Genomic DNA, 8,153 nt, shown 5'->3' with positions numbered 1-8,153 from the left:
CAGGAATATGTTGGAGCTCTTCAAAGTTCAAACATACATATTCTCCAGACTTTTTCCAAAAACATTTTAGTCAGTGAATTTCTTGTGACAACTATTACCTATCACCTTGAGAAGCAGCAGTCAGCTTTTTCGCTGCTGTGACTAAAGGACCAGATCAGAAAAACTGTAAAGGAGGAAAAGTTTATTTGAGGGTTCATGGTTTCAGAGATCTTATCCCATAGAAGACCAGCTCCATTCCTCAGGGTTCAAGGTGAGGCCAAATATCATGGCAGGAGAGTGTGAGTGTGATGGAAGGAAGAAGCTCCCATCATGATCAGTAAGCAGACAGAGATTTCAGATACAAAATATATACCCCATAGCAATGCCCACAGTGAACCATTTCCTCCAGCACCACCCACCTGCCTCCAGTTACCACTCAGTTAATCCCACTAGGGATCAATCCTCTGATTAGGTTAAGGCTATAACCTAATCATTTCTCCTCCAAACCTTCTTGTATTGTCTCACATGTGAGCTTTTGGGGGACAACACATCTAAATCATAACATTCCACCCCTGGCCCTCAAAAGCTCACACTCATCTGACAATGCAAAATACATTTAGTCCATTCCCAAGAGTTCCATGGTCTCAGCAGTTCTGAGACTGCTCAAAGTTCAAGTACAAACCTGTAAAATTAAAAGCGATTTACAAGTATCCAATATATAATGGTACAGAGTGAACATTTCCATTCACAAAATTAGGGGCATAGAAAGAAAGGATAGGACCAAAATAAGACCAAAATCCATCTGGGCAAAAACATCCTGTAGATCCATGTCCAGCACTTGGGGCACATGGCCTCTTCATCTTCTTTCCAAATGACTTGTGGAGCTCCACCCCTGTCACCATGTTGGTTGCAGCCCAAGTGGCCTTTCTGTTGGCTGGTCTCTGCTCATTTCCTGCAGCTCTCCTAGGATGGCGTCCCATGTTACTAGCATTTCTTAATCTCAGGGATCTCCATTGCAGCTTCAACTTTCTCCTCAAATTTCCACTCATCACCATCTCAGGGCATCCCTGCAGGGACTCTGAACCTGCTGCACTTTGGCCTCCTAGGCCTTCCTTTGAAATCTTGGTGGAAGCATCCATGACCTCCTTATTCCAGCATCCTGCATTCCTGCACAACCAGGACCATGTGGCTGATGCCAAGGTCTGCCACCACCTAAAGCAGTAGTAAAGCCTCCAGGGACCGTGGCTGCAGCAGCCTCTGAGTGTCTGCATGGCTGAGTACATTGAAAAAACTTCCTAGGCTTCCCTGTGTAAGAAGGGTGCTCCACTAGTCTCTTCTCAAGAGAATTTTTACTTTTACTTCCTGAGTTTGAGATGGATGTGGTCTTGCCAGCTCCTGAGATGCCCTCAAGTCATATTTCTCATTGTCACTGGGCAAAGTCTTAGCATTTCTTTTTTTATTTTTTGAATCATTATACACAAATGGGGTACAACTTCCATTTCTCTAGTTGTGCATGAAGTGGAGTCATACTATTTAACCATACATGTACATAGGTTAATAATGTTTGTCTCATTCTATTATTTTTCCTTCTTCCTGCCCCCTCATTTTCTGCTGCACAATCCATCCTTCCTCTATTCTTTCCTTACACACTCCCCTCCATTATGTATCATCATCCACTTATCAGAGAAATTATTTGGCCTTTGGATTTTAGGGATTGGCTTATTTCACTTAGCATATTTTCCAACTCCATCCATTTACCTGCAAATGCCATAATTTTATTCTTCTGTATGGCTGAGTAATATTTCATTGTGTTTCTTTATCCATTCATCTATTGAAGGCCATCTAGGTTGGTTCCACAATCTAGCTATTGTGAATGAAGTTGCCATGAACATTGATGTGGTTGCATCACTGTAGTATGCTGATTTTAAGTCCTTTGGGTATAGGCCAAGGAGTGAGATAGCTGGATCAAATGGTGGTTCCATTCCAAGTTTTCTAAGGAATCTCCACACTGCTTTCCAGAGTGGCTGCACCAATGTGCAAATCCACCAACAATGTATGAGTGTACCTTCTTCCCCACATCCTTGCCAACACCTAACATTGCTTGTATTCTTGATAATAGCCATTCTAACTGAGGTGAGAAGAAATCTTAGGGTGGTTTTGATTTGCATTTATCTTTTTACTAGAGATGGTGAACATTTTTTCATATATCTGTTGATTGCTTGAGATCTCCTTCTGTGAAGTGTCTGCTCAATTCTTTAGCCTGTTTATTGATTGGGTTATTTGTATTCTTGGGTGTAAAGTATTTTGAGTTCTTTCTAAATTCTAGAGATTAGTGATCTATCTGAAGTGTGTGTGGCAAAGATTTTCTCCCACTCTGTAGGTTATCTCTTCACATTATTGATTATTTCCTTTGCTGAGACAAAGCATTTTAGTTTGAATCTATCCCATTTATTAATTTTTGCTTTTATTTCTTGTGCTTTGGGAGTCATGTTAAGGAAGTTTGCTCCTAAGAACTCATTCCAATACTCCTCAAAGTATTCCATGAAATAGAAAAGGAGGAAACTCTTCCAAACTCATTCTATGAAGCTAGTATCACCCTCATACCAAAACCAGACAAAGACACACCAAGGAAAGAAAACTTCAGACCAATATTCTTGATGAACATAGATGCAAAAATTCTTAACAAAATCCTAGATCGCATACAAAAATATATCATAGTGTACCATGATCAAGTGGGTTTCATCCCAGGGATGCAAGGTTGGTTTGACATTCAGAAATCAATAAATGTAATGCATCATATCAATAGACATAGTTAAGAATCATATGATTATTTCAATAGTTGCAGAAAAAGCATTTGATAAAATACAGCACCCTTTCATGCTCAAAACACTAGAAAAAATAGGGATAGTAGGAACATACCTCAACATTGTGAAGGCTATTTATGCTAAGCCCATGGCCAACATCTTTCTAAATGGAGAAAAACTGAAAGCATTCCCTCTAAAAACTGGAAAAAGACAGGGATACTCTCTTTCACCACTTCCCTTCAACATTATCCTTGAAACTGTAGTCAGAGGAATTAGACAGACCAAAGAAATTAAAGTGATACAAATAGGAAAAAAACCTCAAACTGTCACTATTTGCTGATGACATGATTCGAAACTTCTAGGACTAATATATGTATTCAGTAAAGTATCAGAATATAAAATCAACACTTATAAATCTAATGCATTTTTGTTCATAAATGATGAATCCTCTGAAAGCGAAATTAGAAAAACTACCCCATTCACAATAGCCTCAAAAAAAAAAAAAAACAAAAAACTTGGGAATCGATTTATTGAAAGAGATGAAAGACCTCTACAATGAGAACTACAGAACCCTCAAGAAAGAAATTAAAGAAAACCTTAGAAGATGGAAAGATCTCCCATGTTCTTGGATAGGCAGAATTAATATTGTCAAAATGGCCATACTATTAAAAGCACTATACAAATTCAATGCAATTGCAATTAAAATCCCAGTGACGTACCTCATAGAAATAAAGAAAGCAACCACAAAATTCATCTGGAAGAATAAAAGACCCAGGATATCCAAAGCAATGCTGGGAAGGAATAGTGGTACAGAAGGTATCACGATACCAGACCTTAAACTCTACTATAGAGCAATAGTAGAACCACACGGCACCAAAACAGACATCAAAGGCCAATGATACAGAAGAGCAGGTACAGAAGAGAAGACACAGAGACAAACCCACATAAGTACAGTTATCTCATACTAGACAAAGGAGCCAAGAACATACATTGGAAAAAAGATAACCTCTTCAACAAACGGTGCTGGGAAAACTGGAAATACATATGCAGTAAAATGAAATTAAACCCCTATCTCTCACCCTGCACAAACTCAACTCAAAATGGATCAAGGCCCTAGGAACTAGACCAGACGCCCTGCATCTAGTAGAAGAAAAAGTAGGTCCAAATCTTCATCATGTTGGTTTAGCTTTTCTTTAATGGCGGTAAAGTCTTTAACCACTGGAACTTCCTTAGCCTCAGTTTCACTCCTGCCTTTCAAGTCCAAGTTTTTCAAATCTTTCTGCTCTGCTTTTTGCTCCTGATTATCATAATAAATTTGGCTAAAAACTGCCAGCAATCTCCATGCCACCACCTGAATGCTATGCTACCTAGAAATTTCTTCTGCCTGATTAAGGAGTTCATTGCTTTTAAAATCACCTCACAGAAGGTTTCAGGACATATGCAAATTGCAGAAAACTTCTTAGCCAGAACATAACACAAATGGTCTCTAGTCCAATTACCTATAGTGTCCCCCTCTTCCTCTAAACCCTTTTGAGACCTGTCTTCACTGTCCATGATCCCATTGACATTCTGGTCTTTTGAGCTCCCACCAGAATCGGCCATTTAGCTCCATTTACAACAACCTAAAGCATTTCCAGCTTACACTGCTATGCATCTCAAAATTCCTCCCACCAATTCTGAAAATTTCAAAAAACTTCTGAACATGTTCAGGTCAGTCACAGCAATAACCCTACTTCTCGGTACCATTTCTGTTTTGGTCAGCCTTTTCACTGCTGTGAAAGATCTGCCCAGAACAATTTTAGGGGAGAAAAAGTTTCAGAGGTCTCAATACTAGACAACAGGCTTCATTCCTTGAGGTTTGAGGTGAGGCAGGACATCTTGGCAGATAAGTGGCAGAGGGAAGCAACTTACATCAGGAAGTAGAGAGATGGGGAGAGGTTTCCAATTGACAGATACAAATATATACATTCCACAAAGACATGCCACCAATGCCCACCTCCTTTAATCACACACTACCACCTCGGTTACCACTTATTTAATCCCCATCAGGGGATTAATTCACTGATTGGGTCAAAACTCTCACAACCCAATTATTTCTTCTCTGAACCTTCTTGCATTCTCACATGTGAGCTTTTGGGGGATACCTCATATCTAAACCATAACAGCAACCTAAGTCATTTTAATACTTTTGGGAAGTAATTTTAGAACTAGGCCAGATCCATGTTAGGAAAAATAAAGGCAGTGATTGTTTTGTACTTACCACAAATAATTAATTACAATTCTTTATAAATGAGGCTTATTTCTCTCTTTCTGGTACTGGGACTACATATTCTTATTTTCATGACTTCTACTTAGCTGGAGTGTTGGAGATGGGACTGAAGTCAGTTAAAATGCCACAAAGTGTGTTATTATTTCTGAGAAACTATGAGAATTTTTGTTTTGTTTTGTTTTAGCTTTTGTTTTTTGAATGAACATTCCCTGAAGGTCTTTATTTCACTCTTATTCTTAAATAATAATTTTGCTGTTGATATAACTCTAGATTAATGATATTTCCTTCTGTCTTCTGGAGTCCACTCTCATTTATGAATAAGTCACATCAGGCCTTTTAAAAAGAAATGAAAATTACTGTGGTTTTCTCTGGTTGCTTTGAAAATCTCTTTGTCATGGGTTCTACTGTTTCACCACTGGACCAGATTATTCCTTTAATTGATATATAATGTGCTTCCTGTACCTGAGAATTCATGCCTTCCATCAGTTTATGAAAATGATTGATCACTATCTCTTTAGTATTTCTTTTTTGTATTTTCTGAATTCTCATGTCTTAGGATTTTGATTGTTCATAATATGAATATTATATGATATAGAGAGAGCAATATATGCAACAAATATTTAAATTATTTATTATGTAGATCATAAAATATGTATGCATATATATGTATGAATAGTCATGCATCACTTAATGACAAGGATACAGTCTGAAAATGTGTCATTAGGTGATTTTGTTCTTGTACAATTATCATACAGTGTACATACAGGAATTAATGTGACTGTGATATCATTAGATCATATAATCATGTGGGAACACCATCATATATGAGGTCCATTGTTGACTAAAATGTAATGTGGCATATACATAGCGATACACAGTCATATACACATATGAGTATATATTTATATGTGCAGAATATATGAATAGATTTGTATATACATATATTTTATGTCTACCCTCCATATTTCTTATCCTCTACTTCATATTTTCTGTGTTCTTGTAGTTTAATTAGAACCTATTCAGGCATATATTTTAGTATAATTACTCTTCTGCCACAACTATTTAAGCAGGTGTTAAATTTCTAGTTTAAAAACTCATGCAAAACTACACATAGGAAATTCACTGATGCAGAATCCACTTCTTTTATCAAAAGATAATTTAACTACAATTTAAGAATAAATTATTAAATTTATAAATATATAAATGAATTTATAAAAATGAATTTATAAATATAGTATCATTTGCATTATTTTAAATAAAAGTTAAAAATTAAAAAATAACTTTTAATTTAACTTTTTCTATATTAAATTCCTATTAATTTCTTCACAATTTCTCTAATAATTTTGATGACCTCTTACTCCTTGATCATTTTTTACTTCTATTTTAGTTTTAAAAGTTTTCATATATGTTTGTTTATATATGTGTGTGTATGTGTGTGTGTGTGTGTACACAAAGTCCAAATATATTGATTATTGGCTTTGCTGACTTCCTGGAGTAATGTATTATATTGTGGATTTGCTAATGTTTCAATTACGAGTTTATATTTTGTTGAACTTAATCTGTTGGAATCATAGCATTAAACATAAATCACCCACTTTTTACTAGGCCTGGCTCATCATTCATTTATTAATCTATGGTAGATGCTGAAAACAGAAGTCTCCCAGTTAGCACTTCGTAATATGTTTCCCTCTTTCTAAAGGCTACAGAGCTTATTTTTACCTTTTCCCAGTCTGAATCAATGCAAGTCAAATAGGTAAAATTATAAGACAAATGGCCATAGTCTTTTGGCATTATTCCAACCTCATTTGTGGGTGTGATTGAGTGTAGGGAAGATTTGGTTGATATTCATTGTTTGAACAGATGTAATTTTTATTAAGAGCCCTTACCAACATGATATTTTTGGCAGTGGCAAGAGACAGATATGAATAGATCAGCATGAGAAATGTTATGTATTATCACTATATATTAATAACTCAAAGCATCGCATCAAAAAATGACACTCTTTTCAACCAGTTTTTTTAGAGGTATTTTAAGAGTAATATAACCAGTAGTATTCTGAGTTCAATTCTGTAACTTAAAAGTGTCTTGATTGCTTTGTGAGTCACACTAGAGAGTTGTGTTTATAAGTCACTTTCCTCTCAAAGTTGTGTCAAAGGGAGGCAGTTATTTGCTCAAAGATACAAAAACAATGACAGCACCAAACTCTATGACTCTCCATCCAATCTAGAGACACACGTGGCCATTTGTGACATTCTGGTGAACAACGCATCAGTGGAAAGACGGGGGAACTAGAGGCCCAAAAACTTTCTTTGCTCAAATTTCCTCGGTTGGAAGTAGCATGAAAATTGCTCCCCAGTTTTCACATTGAAAAATGCTGCACTTGAAGAAGTTTTGGAAAGGCTATCTTATGGGACGCTGTTTGTTGAAACAGACATTTCCCAGGTCATCTCCTTTCTTAACAACTACTGTATTCAAGATGGTAGTTTTCTGTCCTTTCCTTCCTTCCTTCCTTCTTTCCTTTCCCTTTTACTTAAGGGATTTGGTTCAGAAATTGAAAAATAGATAAAAAGCCTTCAACTGAAAGTCCCTTTTATGTTTTGAAGTGTAAGATGGAAAAAAAGTCAACAAAAATATTTCAATAACATGGAGATGGTGCTTGGGAAGATAATTCAAATGCAGGGCACAGGTTTATCAGTTGCTTTATTGAGATGCTCACTAGAAAAAAAAAGCCTGAGGAGTAAACTTCAGTCATTGTTAACCCATTCTCTTATGGTTCTTTAAGGACACAGTAGAAGAACAAAAAGAGCTAGGAACTATGATTCCAAAGAACCTGAACTTCATGACCAAATCTGTCACCCATGAGCTTTGTGACTTGTAAGTTGTTTAACTTCTCTGAGCTTCAGTTTATACTTGTGATAAAGGAAAGCATTTAGTAAATGACCATGTAAGGTTCTTTCCAGTTTTAAAATTTGAAAACTCTACTCTTCTTTAACAAAATGTTGACTCTAAACACCATCCCCCCTCACCCACAACTAATCCACACATCTCAGTGTTCTCACTGAAAGACCACACTGTTGGATAAACCACAGTTTGATAAGCCA

The 8,153-nt window shown here is 36.5% G+C and overlaps 1 pseudogene across 1 annotated transcript in view; it reads left to right on the top strand.

Annotated features, from left to right (window-relative positions):
• Positions 1-879: 879 nt before the first annotated feature.
• The window catches only part of LOC306639898, a 43,068-nt pseudogene continuing 35,794 nt past the window's right edge, over positions 880-8,153 (top strand). The window contains exons 1-2 of the transcript in view: positions 880-1,179; positions 7,835-7,926. The product of the transcript in view is annotated as an uncharacterized misc_RNA (transcript). The remainder of the gene's footprint in view (positions 1,180-7,834; positions 7,927-8,153) is intronic.

The sequence above is a fragment of the Sciurus vulgaris genome (assembly GCF_902686455.1).
Source record: "Sciurus vulgaris genome assembly, chromosome: 11".
In the NCBI taxonomy this organism is placed as follows: Eukaryota; Metazoa; Chordata; class Mammalia; order Rodentia; family Sciuridae; genus Sciurus; species Sciurus vulgaris.
This window is presented reverse-complemented; position numbering and strand designations above follow the sequence as displayed.